Source organism: Mauremys reevesii, linkage group 8, assembly GCF_016161935.1.
Source record: "Mauremys reevesii isolate NIE-2019 linkage group 8, ASM1616193v1, whole genome shotgun sequence".
NCBI lineage: Eukaryota > Metazoa > Chordata > Testudines > Geoemydidae > Mauremys > Mauremys reevesii.
In genome coordinates, this window is record NC_052630.1 from 66,463,633 (window position 1) to 66,473,907 (window position 10,275).

Here is a 10,275-nt window from a genome sequence, read left to right on the forward strand (position 1 = left end):
ATTCCCAGCTTCTGACAAAGCCATAAAAGGGGGTGGAACAGAACAAAGGGGGCAGCCAGGCATGAGAAATCCCCTAGTTACCACCTGAGCTGGAACAAGGACTGTACCAGGGGAAAGGATTGGGCCCAGACTAAGAAGGAGTCTAGTCTGTGAAAGAAGCTTATTGGAACATCTTTGAGAGTGAGATTTACCTGTATTCAGTTTCTTAATGTATTAGGCTTAGACTTGTGTGTTTTGTTTTATTTTGCTTGGTAACTTACTTTGTTCTGTCTATTATTACTTGAAACCACTTAAATCCTACTTTTTATACTTAATAAAATCACTTTTGTTTATTATTGAATCCAGAGTAATTGATTAATACCTGGGAGAGCAAACAGCTGTGCATCTCTCTCTATCAGTGTTATAGAGGGCGGACAATTCATGAGTTTACCCTGCATACGCTTTATACAGAGTAAAACGAATCTATCTGGGGTTTGGATCCCATTGGCAGCTGGGTGTCTGGGTGCTGGAGAGAGGTGACCTGCTAAGCTGTTTTCAGTTAAGTCTGCAGCTTTGGGGGCGTGGTTCAGACCCTGGGTCTGTGTTGCAGCAGGCTTGTGTGTCTGGCTCAACAAAACAGGGTTCTGAAGTCCCAAGCTGGCAGGGAAGATGGGCTCAGAGGTAGTTTCAGCATGCCAGGTGATAGTCCCAAGCGGGTCTCTGTGACTGAACCTGTCACACTTAGCACAGCTCCCATTAGCTCAGGCAACAGAAGAGTCCTTGAATTCCCCTGCTACAGTTGCTGCTTATGGACGATCAGAATCCTGGTTGAGGCTCAGCTGTGATAAAGTATAGGGAACACAGAAGCCACAACCAGCCACCAGAAGGTGAACTGTACTAAAGGTCTATCCAACACCCCCTGAAAATCAATGGAAGTCTGTCCATTGACTTCAATGAAAGCTGGATCAGGCCCTAAGTATTTCCTGGAATATGGCTACTAGTTGTCAGAAACAGCACTAAGCCAAAGCAGAACTTGGGTTTTTAAGCACAAAATGAAAACCAGTTTGCGGTGTGTTTTGATGTGCTGATTCCTTTTACTCCTGGTATTAGTTGTAATGGCTAATATGTAATGTTAGCAAAACTGAGATAAGTTCATCAAAAGAAAAAACAGTTTTCTGGACAATAAGTCAGAGGCTTCTTCTAAACACATACAAACAAAGTAACCCATGTTGCCTCTGTTCCATTGGCCCTGCTAACATGAGGCTCATATTTAAAAAAAAAAGTTTTTTCCATTTAACTCTGGCATCGTATTTCACATAGATGTGCTAAAAGGCAACATCATAATATAGCTCACACATCCCTGTCTCCCCACCACAGTGAGACCCTTCAGACATGATCTTTTGCCTGGCACAGGCCAATTTATCAAAGAGCTCTGCCCCCATTTCATGGTGTTTCTGCAGAACATTACTACATAGACTTCTGGCGAGATCTCATTTGAAGGGCCCACTTAAAGCGTGGCTAGCTTATAGGGGATGGGCAAAAGGAAGAGGAGAGACATTATAGGCATTGGTCTGTCACACTCTCTTTACAAAGATTTTGATGCACTTTATTAAAATTAATGCACTGTGTGTAAACAGTGAGAGAGCACATAATCCACAGCCTACTTCTACTGGGCGCTACTAGAAACAGTTAACTCTGGTGCGTAGATCAGAAGGGACCTAAAAATACAAATCCTTGAGTAAGTTAAGAACTCATTTCCTGCTTACTTATTTTTTAAATTGTAGTTTCTGTTCTATCCTTAGAGTAAAGAGATATTTTCAGTGTGAATAACTTATTTTAGATTAAGAGAACAAAACAAAACAAAAAAAACCAAGCAAGAGCCAGAGTAAGGTCTCCATGATAAAGCATTCACTGCATGGGTCTCTCTCTAGTCTGAAAATGGCTGCAGCTGTACAGACTACATAGCCCTTGTTTATATGAGAGAGTTTTACCAGTTATTCCAACATAGTTATAGTGGTACAATTATGCCTGTATAACCCCCTGTGTAGATACATGTATTCCAGCAGAAGAGTGGCTTCTTTCAGTTTAGCTTAAAATCGCATCCCAAGTGACAAAGCACGCTTGTGCTGGAATAAGAGGGTCAACACGGGGTTATACCAGTATAATCGTACTGGTTTAAATTCGCCAGTATAACTTTCCCATGTAGACATGGCCTTACAGAATTAACAGGATAGCACACAAACAGCAGGTATAGCAGTTATGTAGCTAACTACACCACAGCTTCCATTTCAGCAAATCATTATTTGCTGGGCTTGGCTGTGTATTGCACTTGTTTAACAGTGAGCTTGAGAAGGTGCGCCTCCATTTTTATTTTAAAGATACAGAGTTCAGTCCTTTTGCTACATCTGCTGTAAAGTAATTCTTCAGCATCACATCCATCATAGATGGTTTGGCATTTTGAGCCATAGCTTCGCTACCTGATTGCAGTTTAGACTGCTCAGCCAAAGGCCAACAACACTGGTTCTGGGCCTGTGAGATGTTGGGCATCTAGTCCACTAGTTTGAGCATCCATAGTCCACATTATGCCCATGTGGCTGAGGACCTTCAGCTGTAGGGTGATGAGATTTTCAAAGTGATGAGCCAAGGGTACCTGGTTGTGGAGGGAGGGGAAGCATGCAGGGTACTGGTTCTGACAGGGAGATGTGCAACAGTTTAGAGAAACAATCAAATGGTCCTCCTTTCTTAGCCAAGCAAACCGCCCCTCTCCTTCCCTGTGTGGGGGTGAGCTGGCTTGCAGACTTGTGCTCAACAGTGACAGGAAGGGAACATGGGGTGTTTCTCCTCACTGTACTGGCTGATTGAAGAGATCCTGCAAGGTCCTGGACCTTTTGCTTGTTGCTACCTAATGTAATTTAAGCAATGCAATCAGTCAAAATCATCTGCTCATTCTGTTTCAGACCAGATTCCTAGCTGAAATCTGGACCCTATGACAGTTGAGTGTGTTCTTCCACAGATCTAAGTGTGGTTTTAAAGTTGCAGGTTGATTATTATTATTGATCTAGGTAGGTCTTAGGGTCATATACATCACTCTTGGCACAAGGACACTATATTTCCTATTATTATTATGTTATTCATTTAATGATAAATAATACTTAGCATTTACATAAGAGTTTATATGTTCTAACCACTGTACAGACATTAACTAATCCTTACAACCAGGGCTGGCTCCAGGGTTTTTGCCGCCCCAAGCAGCAACAAGAAAAAATAAAAAAAAAAAAAAAAGCAGCTCTACTGCCACCGCTTCAGTCTTCGGCGGCAATTCAGCAGCTGGGCCTTCACTCCGAGAGGGAGTGAGGGACCCGCCACCGAATTGCCGCCGAAGACCCGGATGTGCCACCTCTTCCCCTTGGCCGCCCCAAGCAGCTGCTTGCTGGGCTGGTGCCTGGAGCCGGCCCTGCTTACAACTACCCCTGAAGTAGATGGACAAGATTCTTGCTTTACAGATGGAGAAATTGTAGCAGAGAGGTGAAGTGATTTGTCCAAGGACATAAAAACAAGTCAATGGCAGAGTCCACATTAGAATTCAGGATCTCCCGATTCCCAACCCTGTGCTCCTTCTTTAAAAAGCACCATAGAGCTTCCTGGCACTTTACAGAAGGCTGAATTGTGGCATTGCCGTGAGCACCCTAGCAAGAGTCAGTGCTTGTTTGTGCTGCCCTTGGAGCAGCTAGGGATGCAGACTATGGGTATGTCTACACTGTGAAATTAGGTCAATGTTATAGAAGTAGATTTTTAGAAATCAATTTAATATAGTCGATTGCATATGTCCACACTAAGCGCATTAAGTCGGCGGATTGCATCCTCACTACCGTGGCTAGCATCAACTTACGGAGCAGTGCACTGTGGGTAGTTTTCCCACAGTTCCCACAGTCTCCACCACCCATTGGAATTCTGGGTTAAGCTCCCAATGCCTGATGGGGCAAAAACATTGTCGCGGGTGGTTTTGGGTACATATCGTCAGTGTCCCCTCACTCCGTGAAAGCAACGGCAGACAATCGTTTCATGCTTTTTTTCCGCACAGACGCCATACCACTGCAAGCATGCAGCCCACTCATCTCAGCTCACTGCCACTGCCGCTGTTGTGTCCTGGGTGCTGCTGGCAGCAGACAGTGCAGTAGGTCTGCAAACCATCATCATATACTGCTTCCGCTGCAACTCTGCTCTGCTGCTATTGCCTCAATAGCGAATTTCTCCATGTTGTCTGTCTTGGGCTCCCTTCTGTTCCTTGGGCAATCTTCTGAGGTGGAGTGGCTGGCGCACATTCTTGCCCCCCGCGTTCTTGGGCATCTGAGTGAGGAGGTATGGAACTTGGGGATGAGGGCAGGCAGTTATACAGGGGCTGCAGCGGCGGGCTGTGCTCTTGCTGCCTTTCCTGCAGCTCCACCAGATGCCTGAGCATGTCAGTTTGCTCCCCTATTAGCCTCAGTATTGCATCCTGCCTCCTCTCAGCATGCTCCTCCCTCCTCTCATCCTGTTCATTTAATGCTTTCCTGGACTCTGCCATTGTTTGCCTCCACACATTTTGCTGAGCTGTTTCAATGCGGGAGGACTGCACGAGCTCTGAGAACATCTCGTCGCAAGTGTGGTTTTTTTTCACCTTCTAATCTGCGCTAGCCTCTGGGACAGTGATGATAGGGGGAGTGTAGAAACATTTGCAGCTGCAGGAGGAAAAAAAGGGAGAGTAGTATTTAAAAATATACATTTTAGAGGACAAAGGAAAGACTATTTCACACTGAATCAAGTGATTCACATTACATAGCGCATGTGTTTTTGCTGCAAGGTCGCATTTTGCCTCTTATATTGAGTGCCTGCCAGTTTGGTGTGAGACATCACACATGCTTGGCTGGGCAACAGAATTCAGCTTGCAGGCAGCCATGGTAAGGCAAAGGGTTTCGTCTTCTTCAACCTTCATAACATGTGGGAACAGTTTCAAACAGCAGCGCCCTCCTTTCCCATTCCAAGCAAAGCCTGTTGTGTTGGCTATTTAAAAGGAGGGGCTGTAGTTTTAGGATGAACGTGCAGCACAATCCAACCCCACCCCACCCCACCCAATTCTCTGGGATGATCGCTTCACCCCCACCACCACCATTCCGTGGCTAGTATCAGGGAAGATCCCCGTCAGCCATGAACGGGCCTCCCCACACCGCATGGCTAACAACGGGGATGATTTATTGTCAGCCAAAGGCAAACAGCCAAAGCCTGGGCCCATTCGCTGCAAGGTTTTGTTCTGCAATGATTCCAGACTACTTGCTAATGGCTTGGCGTGGTAAATTAATCATTAAACAAGCTTGCTTTTAAACACTGTATTATATTTACAAAGGTACACTCACCAGAGGTTCCCTCTCCAGCTTCATTGTCCAGGAACCCGCCTTGGAGGGTATTGGCTCCAGGGTGATGAACAGTTCCTGGCTGCCGGGGAGAAAGGATTCTCTGCTTGCCTGCTGTGCACTATCCTCAATCTCCTCATCATCATCTTCAAATGCCTCATCCTTGTTGCGTGAGACTCCCTCCTTGCAGGTGTCCGCGGACAGTGGCAGGGTAGTGGTAGGGGCCACCCACAGAATTGCATGCAGCTCATCATAAAACTGGCATGTATGGGGCTCTGACCTGGAGCAACCGTTTGCATCCTTTGTTTTTTGGTAGGCTTAACTTTCATCTGGCACTGCTGGGTGTCCCTGTTGTAGCCTCTGTCCATCATGCTGTTGGAGATTTTGGCAAATATACTGGCATTTCATCTTTTGGAACAGAGTTCTGCCTGCATGGATTCTTCTCCCCATACAGCGATCAGATCCAGTACCTCCCATTTGGTCCATGCTGGAGTTCTTTTGTGATTCTGGGTCTCCATGGTCACCTGTGTTGATGAGGGCTGCATGGTCACCTGTGCTGATCAGCTTGCCACGCTGGCCAAACAGGAAATGAAATTCAAAAGTTTCTTGTCTACCTGGCCAGTGCATCTGAGTTGAGAGTGCTGTCCAGAGCGGACACAATGAAGCACTCTGGGATAGCTCCTGGAGGCCAATACTGTTGAATTGCGTCCACACTATCCCAAATTCGACACAGCAAGGTAGATTTTAGCACTAAACCCCTCGCCAAAATCGATTTTAAGAGCCCTTTAAGTCAACAAAGCAGGCATGGTCATGTGGATGGGTGCAGGGGTAAATCGACCTAATGCTGCTAAATTCAATTTAAACTCGTAGTGTAGACCAGGGCTATGATTTAGCCCAGACTAAACAGTGGCCCAGCTATTGTGCCAGGGGCATAAGGTGCCACAGCACATGCGGAGAAGCAGGGTCTGCAGAGATGCAATGTAGTCTTGCACAGATGGGCAGAAGGGGATGAAATGGGGAAGGGAATGGGTAGAACCTTGGTTCTGCCCCTGAACATGCCAAACAGCACAGATGTGCCACCATGCCAGGATCCATATAAACTAGGTATGGACCAGTGAAGTTCACTTCACTTCCTCCTTCTGCTCCAATGGAGTTTACAGTCCTCCAGGAGGGAGATTATCAAGACATGACCAAGTATTTGCCAATAGGAATGGGTTTGGGATATGTTGCAAAGGAGTAAGATGCAAGATTTAGCAGCTGCTTGAATGTGGCAGCTAAGTGAGTGAGACGTCAAAGACAGCACTGAGGGAAGGAAATAATTATGGAATTCTCTACTGTGATGGAGAAGGGACAAGAGGGAGAAACATGAGTATGGGGGAGAAAAAGCGTTCTGTTGTTGTCATCAGTGTCTTCATTGGGAATTGTGCCAGTGGATCTTGGGTGGTACATGGTTCCAAGAATGCAAAACAGCACCTTCAATGGCTATTTTCTCTTAAAGTTGTGAAATGTCCAAACAGATTTAATGTTGAGACCTGGAAAGAGGAGAGAAAGAATAATCCAAGAGCCCCTTTTGTTAAATTTCAGCCTGGAGTGCAATTTTATGTGTGTATCTGAATCCCCTGTAAAATTATTGGTGTTTATAAAGGAAATGCTGACTGACCCTTAACTATAGTAGTGTGACAAATGAACAAGAATATGCATATTCTTCTTGCTAATAAAGTTTTATTGTCTTGAAATTCAGCGTAGAATTAGTTTATTGATTTTAAAGAGAATTTTTGAAAGAAAGGCTTCATGGTGCTTTCCTGGTTCCCTGATGCACAAAAGAAATAATTCCAATTAAGTTTACTTGGAGGGTTTCAGAAATGAATATGACTAGTTTCTCCTAAAATTTGTCATCTGCTTGCTTGTGATGGCTTTAAAGACTTAAGCACTTTATCAAAAGGAATGTAATGGTTCACTCAGACCTGGGAAAGCATTGAAACAAAATATCCAAAAACATTTATTCATTTAACTAACATCATCACTTACATCTTAGACTCATTTTTTTCTTTGATTTTACACTGTGCTTCCCAAAAGGTTTCCCCATTAATATTAAAGGGTTTGTGAATCTCATTACTCTGATTTATATCTTTTCAATATATTTAAGGCTATGTCAATATTAAGTTATCTGTCCCTTGTGAGGGCCTTGAATAGAGCTTAGATTAGAAATATTTTAAAATATATCCTCGCAAGCAAGGAGTCTTTCATTCCACCCTGGGCTGCAATACAAGACACTTATACAGCTATATTGCTTTTACAATAGTATAATTTAACACTAATAATTAGTAAGTCTTCTTCATATAAAAATATTACAATATTCTACAGCAATGGGCCAAGGCACTGTGGTAACAGTGTATGCAGCACTGCTCTTAAGGACTCCTTACTTTAACATGCTGAGCACTCCTGGGAGGTGCTGAGCACTTTGAAAGCCCACTGATTTCACAGGTCTTGAGGATGCTCTGCCCCTCAGAGGAGCCAACAACCTGGGGCAGGCTTTTACCCCATTTCTTGCTGCACTACTCAAATTAGTGCTGTTCAAGCTGCCTGTAACCCCATGCTACCTTCCCCCCCCCCTTTAAATTAATCATGCTGGTGAAATGGAGCAGGAGTAATCTGCATGGCTTGTTGCTGCCTGGGACCTGCTAGGTCCATCACAGTCAAGTCAGAGTTAGGGATGTGTTCCACACACCAAAAAACGAATGTGCCTTTAACAATCAACTCATGATAAAATGATCAGGGGCACATACACTGAGGACCTGCAGAGTCACATTTCCATGGTTTTGGATGGGAGCCAAAATACAGTTTTTGCTCTGTGGTTGCCTTCCTAGCCAGGATATTTCTGGTGTGCATATCCCTACAGAACAAGCTAGAATTTGTCCTGACTTTATCAGTTTTGTTTAGGCTTCTTAAAAAGTGCAGTGCGTTGACACAGATCTGAGCATCATTCTAGCTGCACTATAAGAGTTAGTAGAAAATCCTACAATGATTTTTTTTAACTTATGTAAATGATCAACCCAAGTGACACACAGGCAGGCAAGAAGACCTAACGTAGCTTCATTTCTCAAGCAAAGGATCAGTGTGATGTGAATCGAGCACAGCTTCTTTGGACTTGCTAAAAATCTACATGGTGCTGAAATTGATTACTTTGCTAATTACTGTGGTTAGCTGTCTTCTATTACAACATCAGTAATAAAGCTAGTACAGTAGTTCTGTTGGAACTCTTTGATGACATGCATCCGATGAAGTGGGTATTCACCCACGAAAGCTCATGCTCCAAAATGTCTGTTAGTCTATAAGGTGCCACAGGACTCTTTGCTGCTTTTGATGTAATTGACATCTGTATTAAGGTCTGGTTGTACAATCTTCCCCCTGCAAACCTATGTTTTCACTGAAAATGATCAGAAATATATTAGAAGTCAGGGATATGTTCAATGGCAATCGATGTTCCAAAAAAATAAAAAAAAAACCCAATGGACACACATACACACACATTACCAAGTCTACCAGAAAACGATTACTGCAAATCATATATTAAATAAATGACAGGACAGCATTTTACCACCTCTTAGGTGAGATGGGACTGTGAGATGGTGTACTCACCCTTGGAGCTCCGCCACCTTGCAACCGTGTGTAATGTTGCCGGTATCCTCAGCTCCAGCACCTCCTCTGTCTTCCTGCCTCTCCCCAGGTTTTCTGTAGCTCAGCTTTCTGGCCAAGCCCAAAGTACAAACCCCTTCCTGGTAAATCAAAGCAAATCCGAATGATTCTTCTGCCCCGGTGGGCTAGGAAAATCTTCAGCTGTCATTTACAAACCCTACCTCAGGGCTCCCTCCCACTGGAGCCTGCTCTGCTTCCTGTGCAGCTCTTCCACCTATTGTAGGCCCTAACTCAGGGCCTCCTCCCACCAGAGACTACGCTGCTTCCTATTGGTTTATTTCCAAAGGAGATAAGCCTCTGCTGTGTCTCTCACTGAATCTTGCCCCCTTTCCAAGCCCACCAAAGGGATCAGTTCCGTTCCTGTGGCAAGCGAGCATGACAGTGCGCTCCCTATCTCCTCTCTCCTAGATCTTCTTCCTTCAACTTATTCTTCACTTTTGTGGCATAAGCTGACTCGCTTCCTGAGTCTATGACCACCAGGCACTGAACTCTGTACCTAGTTCATGACTTAAAGTTTCATTCCTTTCCTGGTATTCTTAAAGAATTGCAGAAGAGATTTTTTTATTGGACCCCTTTTCCTTGTATTCTTGATAGACGTTGCAAGGACAATTTTGTTACTGTACAGCCTCTGAATTTGCTATCTAAACTCCTCCTTTCACTGGTACAGCCTTTACAATCCCCCAAAGACAGTATCATTTCCTGGACCTCACATGGTACCCATAATCCATCTGTGTTCATGTTAGTTAGAAATAAATACTATTTAATTCACAATGCCCTGTTAGAATTCTAAATAGAGTCACTGCACTCTTCTTCTCTGGGCATTGGATCATAGCCACATTGTCAACTGTTGGACATACTTCTCGGAATTTTTTCTCCTTTGCTTCGTTTGCTCACAGTTCTTGCCATTCCTTCCTTAGCTCATTTTTGATTAGGTGTTTAAATTCCAGTTTGCTTAAGGGAATTCCTAGGTCAACTTGTTCAAGTTTAATAGCACTTTTTGCATGTTTGGCCACCAATTCATTGCTTGCTATTCCTACATGCTCTGGGATCCATGGTATTACTATAGTTATATCCAATTGCGCCAGCTCAGTTGTTAGCAGTAATATTTAATTAAGAATATCATTTTTGCTGTCAGACTTACCACTGTAAATTGCCTGCAGCCCTCATAAGGATTCAGATAGAAAGGCCACGGCACCTGGCCACACATCTAAAA